General features: G+C 31.4%; 1 long non-coding RNA gene across 1 annotated transcript; it reads right to left on the minus strand.

Moving 5' to 3' along the window:
• Window positions 1–514: 514 nt before the first annotated feature.
• LOC143239157 (uncharacterized) lies at window positions 515–3,127 on the minus strand. The gene is made up of 4 exons (XR_013021034.1): window positions 2,814–3,127; window positions 2,615–2,641; window positions 2,273–2,308; window positions 515–1,562 (listed from the first exon to the last, which is right to left on the minus strand). It is a non-coding gene; the product is annotated as an uncharacterized LOC143239157 (long non-coding RNA).
• Between the last annotated feature and the right edge of the window lie 6,677 nt (window positions 3,128–9,804).

Here is a 9,804-nt window from a genome sequence, read left to right on the forward strand (position 1 = left end):
CATTCTTATAGCGCACCCACATTTCCCAAATGTTTTTATAGCAACCACAAGAGCTCTGGTTACTGTAAATCGAGTCTATTTACGACCAAAGTGAATTTTAGTAGTTCCAATTCGGCCCTCTAGTGGCCAAGCGGATATGCAGACACACAAATAAAAACGAACATATACATATTCTTGTCTTTATATTAGTCTGCGGACTTATATTTCTAAAAACCTGTTTTCGATATCCGTGGTAGGCAGAGCGCACATAATCACCTGTGCTCAATAACAACATAGTCCGACTTATCATTTCAATAGCATGGGTAGTCGTGGATACGTATTTGTCAGTTGGAATTTTAAACTATTTTACATGTTAATCGGTAACAACCTTACTCTAGTTATGTAGCAATGAAAAAAAACAGCAATGTCACTTTTCACATCATCTCTTGATTTAAACTATTTTTGTTCCTATAACTATCTGACCAATCATAATACAGGTCGGGATAACAATAGATAACAAGAATCACTGGGATCATTCATTACTTCAGTTGTTTCTGCTATTAAAGTTAATCCCGTCAGAAATAATCTAAATATCCTATGTAAATTATTTCGAGTGTGTTCTCGAAGTTCACATGATATGCATATTTTTATATTAAAGCAAATCTTTCAATAAATTTTTTGACATTAATATATCAGTCACACGTGTTTAATTCTAAATAAACACGAAAGGATAAAAAGCCTTGAATAACATAAATATGCTGATAATAATATGTCACTTTCTACGCCACAATATCCACCTCTCTATGTTTTCTTTAATGCATTTCATTGTTAATGTTTACCTTATCTGAAGTCTTTTGTTTTCAGAAGCATTTGGGTTGTACTAAGGAGGTTGTTGATATATATTATAAGACTTGAATAACAAACTTACTATAACTACTAGTCAAGTTGTATTCTGTTTTTAACATTGACTAACCAGTTAAGTTCCGTACATTACATTCAAGCTGATTCTAAATACAGTTTGTTTGTTTTTTCAATGAAGAACAAACCAATAATGGTTTCATGTTACTGACGTACAAACTTCATTACTGAAGAACGCCCTTAACTAGACTCTCAAAATTTCAATACTAATATTGTTACAAGCTAACTAAATACTGATTTAAAAGTAAATAAATATTAATTTAATTTTAAGTATTTTAGAAAATAAAAAAAATGCATCGTGAAAACACAACATAAAGGGATTGTATCTCTGTATCACCTTTTTTTTACATACAACATAAAACAATACACCAAATTCCACGAATATCAAAGGGTTTAATATTTCCACTCTATCAGTTCAAAAAGGCACACAGAAAATGAAAACATTAAAGATGCTAACATAATTTATTGGATAATTAAAAAGATAAACAAATGTAAGATAAAACAACATCTGATTAATAATATAGAAAGGAAAAATAAAAAGATTGTTATTTCTTGGCTTATTTTTTACTAATTAAAACAGAAGACATTAAAAGTTGACAAAAACTTTGAACTTTTTTTTGTTTTCTTCGTGGAAGAATAGTTGCGTCATTCATTCATTCCGTTTCCTAGAAAATACATAGAGGGAAAAAAAAAGAAACCCAATTAGTCGCCGACCCACGGTAGTTTAATTTAAATTAAACAAGTAAGTATTTGCACTTTGTTTATAAAGAACACTTTCGGTTTTACTATAGTAAACTTCAGAACATTTTTAAACCATAAAATAAACAATGATACAATTATTAGATTTGAAGTATACTATTGTTTCTCAATCTTAAAGCCAGAGTAAAGTAATTCTGCTTTAAACAGTTCTGTATTCAACAAATAATAAATATTTGTTAAAACAAATTTAAATCACTTGTAAAAACAAAATCAACAATCGTGAAAACTTACCCATACATTGTTATGTCAAGAGTAAGAATTATTAAAAAAAAATTATATATATAAATATGTTAAATTATTACAGAGATAACACTGTAAGGCAGAACGAAATAAAATTGATAATGTTTACTTTTGTATAAAAAATTGTTCCAATAACTTTTAGAGATTAAATAGTTATAACCAGTCCAAAACTAATAATAAAATATGATAATTATCCTAATTATGTGATTTATTTTGATAAGTTTATAAAAGTTCAGAGTTAGTAGTTAATGAGGGCAGCGTTATTTTTTTTTTCTTTCGGCTTGTTTTCGGTAAAAATAAAGTAACATTTTTTTTACTTTACGTGACTCATGGTATTAATATTTATATATATGTATATATAATAAAATAAACTTACGATGTATAGAGCTGAACCGAAACTTCTATCTCTGTACTGGATAAAAATGTAATTACATTTTGTCAAAACTATTTATTTTACGTTGAGAATTCATATAGAGTTACATAATTTACGTGATACGAAAATACGTTTAACATATTACGGAAACCATTACAGCTTCACAATGAGCACGAAGTTTCAACCTGATACATAAAACTGAATTGGAAAAAACTTTTGAAATATAAACAGAGTTAAATCATTAAACCATTCTTTCATTCCATAGATTATGAAATATTATTATGAAATTTTGTGTTTACACGTCTTTACTACTTTAATTAGCATAAAATAAATTACAACACTTACCGAATCTTTCTCAAAACACATATCAAACTGAAATAATATTCAAGAAAAAGGGTAGAATTTGTTATATTTTATTTAAACGGTAACATTAAACATCTTTATCATAAGTTTATTTGTGTTAATATATATTTCTAAACTAGAATCAGTAACAATATAATCATTGAACGATCTACTTTTGCAAAACAAAAATTTCCTGAATTACCTTTAACGTTGAATAGCCTTCAATTTTCCTTGAGAATAAAATATTATAATGGTGAATGAACGTTTTTAAGATACACAAGTATAATCACAACAGAAGCTATCAAGTACTGCTATGTCAACTACAAATACAATCGTATTTCTTTTTGTCGTAGCAATTTACAGACGGTCCATATCAGCCGTCTCTGATTTTGAAGTGATAGGCTGTACTGAAGGCAGCTAATGAACATCACCAACTGCCAAGTTTTGGACTGGCCTTTGTCAACAAATAGAAGGATTAACTGTTACAATATAACGAGCTCACGATTGAAAGAGCGACCATATTTCATGACAGGTTTTGCTCACGTGACTGGCCGATTGTAACTCGTGCTCCCTTCACACCAAACTTTGTGGGAACCACCACGAAGAAAATATCTCAGACAATATTCTTATGTTACTCCACATAAATAAAATATATTATGTATTGTGTTGTTGAATCATGAAGAGAAGTGTCCCTTCACGTTTAGACCACAGGGTTAACAACGTACATTAATTGAGATTTAGAATGTCCTTACCTGTGTTTTCTGTTGATTCGTGGAATACTGTTCTTAAACACCGAATATTTCATGAATGGTTAGAGGGTTAAAACAGGGATTTTTCTTGAACCTCTACATATTTCGGCTTGTTACAACAGTTAATAGGTTTACGGCAGAAAATTTAAGATGCAAAACTTTTCATCATATTAATTACTCTTCCAATTATATTGATTATTTCTGAATAATTTTTACAAGAAAACTACATATTTGTAAAGACAGACTAAAAAATTATTCTTATAATATATTAAGCAACATTATATATCAGCCCTCTGATATTCTAGGATCCGAATATTACAGAAAATATATTCAATATTTACATTACACTTTACTGAAACTAAACACCAATTTTATCAGGAAAAACAAAACTGCAAAACTTTACATTGCTTATATAGTATTAATAAAAAACACAAATCTAAAAAAAATTCTGAACGACCAAACCAATTTAAGCTCCGCCCTACTCGTATCAAGGTACATTTCAAGGTTACTTTCAGTATATTGTAACAAACTATAATAAACAGCAATATTACCAGAAGTCAACTTGTGTTTAAATATATATAGTAAAAAATTGTCATTCGCAAAAAAAAGGAAAATCCTCACAATTCTACTTATGATAATATCCACTTTCAAATTATCATCAACAACAATATATTGTTTTTACGACCTATTCTCATAAGTCTGAGTCAAGAATTTACATGAACTATAGTTATCAATCTGTTGTGACAAGAGATGTATTAACAACATTTTCATTTATATACTTTAATTTCACCAGATGACAAATCTTTGTGTTTCAAGTTGTACCACTAGTAACACTTAGTAATGATACACACTATTCGTCAGGTACGAAAACAAAGAGTATTATATTACCTTTTATATTGTTGTATTAGGACAAATATTCATGATGGGCTATGTGTACTAAGTTCTCCGTGTGAAATCATACCCCACAGTTTAACCAAAGAAGTCTACAAATTTCCTGCTGACCCAACTCGAGGGCTATCTGTACTAGCCGTCCCTAATTTAGCAGTGTAAGACTAGAGGGAAGGCAGCTAGTCATCACCACCCACCGCCAACTCTTGGGCTACTTATTTACAAACAACGAATAGTGGGATTGACCGTCACATTATAACGCCCCATGGCTGAAACACTGACTTGAATATTCTTTGGTGCGTATGTATAGATTTAGCGAACCTGCGACCCTCGGATTACGAGCCGAACGCTTTAACACGCTAGGTCATGCCGGGCCATTTCTGAATAAAATCTGTAACAACTTCGCTGTCATAGGCCACTATTCGTTGGTAAAAGAGTAGCCCAAGAGTTGGCGGTGAGTGGTGATGACTAGCTAGCTGCCTTCCCTCTAGTCTTACATTACTAAATTATTGACGGCTAGCGCAAATAGCCCTCGTGTAGCTTTGAGCGAAATTCAAAAACAAACAAAACTTGTTCAGAAATCCTATATTAGATAAACTCAGAGCTATCTAGTTCTGGTATAGTTCTGTAGTGTTTCTCTGACGCATAAACAGAAGTAAACAGTGCCATAAATAATCAAAGGACAACTTGTTCATTATAACTATGGAGATGTAAGACGTTTTAGAACAAACGTGCAAATTTTATATAAAAATGTCTAATTTCTGGTATATTGTGAAAAAATAAATAAACGTATTATAATGTGAAAATGACCTGTTTTTTTCATGCATTATTAATATCTGGCTGTGTTTATAATCAAATGAAATAAGACCCCTCTAGTGTAATTATTTTGAACTACTGCTTTTACTTATCCTACTATTAAAAGTAAATAACCTTTGTATAATTATTTTTAACTTTTGCTCAAAGTATCCCCATAAAGGTTGAACTCACTGTCCTTTTCTCTAGAAATATATAAAATAAAAAATAATATTTTCTCTACTAAAAGACGTAATTACATGTTAATTTGTTTCATTTACTGTATATTGATTACACTAAGTCATTTTCTGAAACAAACAGTCTAGAAAGTCCGTCTTTGCAATACAAAACCACGGCTTTCACCTAACCATTTTACAATTACCTTCTCACTCTGCTCGTTAAATAAATTAATTATCGGTGACTTTGTTTTATTGCCTTTATAATAAAATTACTTTTTTGAGAAAGTAACAGTTTGCTATGTTGAAAATCACGCAGCCAACATTGTTTAAGTATAACTTTGCAACTCTACAGTCAATCTAGAAGAAATAAGATTAACGAATCCAATTTTAATTGACTAGCTGTATTATATTAATATTTTATACTTTAACAAACTGAGTAATAAAATCAGTAGGGTAGGTGATTGGTAATATTGTATGTTATTTCATACTGGTAAAATTAGTCATATTTCAGTTATAAATAAACACTTCAGTATACCGCATAATCACCTAGCGGAAGAAACGATAAACAACATTTTGGAGAATCCCCCAACTTGAACCCTAACAAAAAACTTAGAAGTTGTTAGGTTAATAGACTTTGGCTTATCCTATTGACATTTTATTTCTTTTTTTTTCACTTAAACCGTTAACTGTATTTTCAAATTAACATGCATAATATCAGAAGAAACGTTGTAGTGAAATTACCCTACTTAAACTTTACAAATTCTGTAATCAGTATTTAATTTTTTAGATATTCGCCAATAGATAACGTCAAATTCTAAACACAATAAATGTGTCAAGTGAACGATCAAATAATTTTTAATCCATTATTTATATCTTATATAAGACAAAGAAACCTGGTGTTCTGATTATTGTGGTAACAAAAAAAAATTATGTCACTGCTGCTTTGCTGATAAAAATAAATTTGTTATGTTTTCGTACATATTTATGTTTCAATAATTTCAAATGAAATACAGACATTTGGTCCTAAGTAATAACAAAATGTTTGTGTCATGTTCGGCATAAACATATTCAAATCCGTTCTGAAATAACAGCAATATTTTGTTCCACTAGTAATAACTTTGATCTTTTTTGTATAACCTAAATATAGGTCACACAAAATCTGTTTGGTGGTTTTCATTCTTATAAAGCAATGTTTGTATAGAAATGTTTAACCCTAAAGCTAACTTTACAATTTTAATTTAAATAAATGTATATAATTTGAATGCATATAAGCTGTTTGTTTTCTTAAAATTACAATAATGATATAGTAAGTCCCTAATCAGGTCTGGAAGTAGGTGTTTCTTTTATTGTGCGTCTCCCGGTGGGACAGCGGTAAGTCTTAAGAGTTCTAACTTTAAATTCAGGGGTTTGACTCCTCTAGGTGGACATAGAAGACAGTCAGATATGGATTTTCTATAACTAAGCACACAAATTTTTCGGTCCAAAGTTGAACTCCTTTCATGTGTAACTTAAGTTCCCAGTGACGAAAAAAAGATTTTGGAAATACGTAATGGTTCAGCGACTACCACTGCAAACAAACATAAAGTATGAAAATGTTATTTCCGCATGTATTCCACAGTGTTACCTAAGTACTTATGTAATGAAAGGCTATCATCAGATAATAGATGAAAATAAATGTTAATAGACAAGAGGTACCTCTTTAGACCATTGTTCTCTTTGGTGACAGGACTGGAACCTGCGATCCACAGATTACATATTGAGTACCCTAACCTACAGGTGATGAAGTAAATATCTTCCCATCTTTGAACAACTGTTACCTTTGTAAGGGATTTACTATTATGTATTTGTTTTAATGCTGATATTTGTTTTAGTTAAATATATATTTAGAAATGCGTATTTTTCGGCCATTTGAAATCGTACTATGTAACACCAGAAATATGTCACGTAACTATAAACAAGTTATTTAAAATCTTCTTTTTGTAAAACGGATATATTTACTCCCGCGTGCTGTTTAATTAGAAATTAAAAGTTTGATGGGTTTTGTTTGTGAATTTGTTTACTAAATTTGTAACATTTTCAATAGGTGGCAGTGTTTCTATTTTAATTACATTCTGCTTACTATCTTTGCGAAATGAAAGAAAATGTTATTGCATTTAACGACAGCCAATCAACCCTGAGTAAGTGTTTTATTTACTTTTAACATGATAATCAGCCTTAGATACTTTGTCTTTATTACCCAAGTACAATTTCAGGTTTAAAAATGATTCTTACAGAAAGCATAGGATGAAGGTGTCCCCTGCTTGTTCAGACTTGTAAGTCTAAAGGCAGGGTGTACTTACCAGGTGTAAGCTACCTTGAAACAATGTGTGATAAACACTGATATAAGTTTGTTTACCAACTTCACTGGTAATTTACGATTCTCTCGGCAGAAGGATTTGCGAAATATTATTATCAGAATATATATTTTTCTATCGATATTAAATATCAGAATTGGATCCATACAATTTAGTAACTAAGCTCACAATACACGGATAGTCTTTTTTCGCTGATATATACATAAAATGTTATAGTCTTAGTGACAACAATATATTATTGAACACAAATTTTGTTTGAGGTGCTGATAATTCACAATATATTTTTAGACGATATTTAAGATTTAAACTCAGGTGGAAACGAGGTAAGATTGAACACTGATCGACTTGGAATTTGTACATGAAAGAGATACAGGTAACTATGCTATAAATATTTTTAAGAAGTAGAAAAAATACATTAAAACTTAATGAAATCTAGTATCACTTAATATGTTGAAACTTTCATTGCTTGACACAGGACTAACGATTCCTTACTTTTAACTACGAAATAGTAAAGTGCTCAGCGTACACTTGCTCGCTACACAATTTCCTGTGTCGCATGGAATGATCCATTGAAATTTATAAATGATATTATGCCAAGTGTATAAATAAATATACCGGACTACAAACAGTCAGGTGTCACTTTAAATAATAAGAATGAGTTTTGTGATGATATTTTTATTTAAAGATCACAAGGATTATTAAAATAATATGACTTTAGTCTGGTTTACCACCCATAATGTGATTCTTGCATATGGTCACAGTATAATTTGTCTCTCAGAGAAAATCACTTTAAACAACCACAAGAAACAATAAGATAAAGTTATTCATTAAAGTTCCTGAAATTCTAAAAACTTGTCTAAGACACGTACCCGACAACGGTTAGTCGCAAACTCTTTTTTTTGTAAACTTGAAGATGACCTAGGAAAGTCGAAACGTTGGACTTATCAATAAAAATGTTAATATCCATACTAGCCGTTCTAAAATACATTTTTATTCAGCAGTTGGCAAGAACTATATAACTTTATTATGAATACCATGCCATCGTTCCACGTAAACAACTGGTTTTTTACTTATTTCTGAACAACGTTAAAATCTCCTTGGACAACAATAAGAACTTCAAAATGTGTGGTTAAGGTCTCTAACTGATTCGAAGTTTTATCACAAGTCGATTTGGTTTGTTTTGAATTTCGCACAAAGCTACTCGAAGGCTATCTGTGCTAATTTAGCAGTGCCAGAGAGAAGGCAGCTGGTCATCACCACCCACCGCTAACTCTTGGGCTACTCTTTTACCAACGAATAGTTGGATTCACCGTCACATTATAACGCCCTCACAGCTGAAAGAGCGAGCATGTTTGGTGCGACCGGAATTTGAACCCGCGACCCTCGAATTATGAGTCGAACGCCTTAACACACTTCGCCATGACGGGCACCACTAGTCGTAATTTCTTGTAAATTGTACTTTACTTCTAGCAATTCGTGATTTTTGTGTTTCATCTAAAGTAACTTTTGTCACCATTTTTCTATCATTCTGTAAAACCAGAGGGAAGAAGATAAAATAATTTATTGTTGGGTATCATTTGAAATTAATAAAAATTAATCATTAATAAATTCTTAATGTTAAAAATAAAGTATGAAAGTTGGTTTAAATTCTTTTATTACATTGTTTGGATATATCCGAATAAACAATTATATCCACTGACTGTGAAATCGGGATTTACCCCACGGGCACCACAGAAAAGTTATCTTAAATTTCAACATGCGAGAATATCCCCTCTACTCGAAAGTTTGTTTATTTGTTTTTTCAATTTCGCGCAAAACTAGGCTATCTGCGCTAGCCGTCCCTAATTTAGCAATGGAAGGCAGCTAGTCATCACCACGCCAACACTTGGGCTACTCTTCTACCAACGAATAGTGGGATTGACCGTAACATTATAACGCCCCACGACTAAAGGGCGAGCATGTTTGGCGCGACGGCGATGCGAATCCGCGACCCTCATATTACGAGTCGCACGCCTTAACACGCTTGGCCATGGCGGGCCCCTACTCGAAAGAATCGCTATCTTGCGTGACTGCGTGTGGTAGACATTTTGTCTAAAATATTTTCACTACAATGGTTCTTCACCAATCCCAAAACAAGATGATGAATATATTTACATTTGTCAATTTTGGTTTGTTTTCAATTTCGCGCAAACCTACACGAGAGGCTATTTGCGCGAGCCATTCTTAATTTA

Source organism: Tachypleus tridentatus, chromosome 13 (assembly GCF_004210375.1).
Source record: "Tachypleus tridentatus isolate NWPU-2018 chromosome 13, ASM421037v1, whole genome shotgun sequence".
Lineage (NCBI taxonomy): Eukaryota > Metazoa > Arthropoda > Merostomata > Xiphosura > Limulidae > Tachypleus > Tachypleus tridentatus.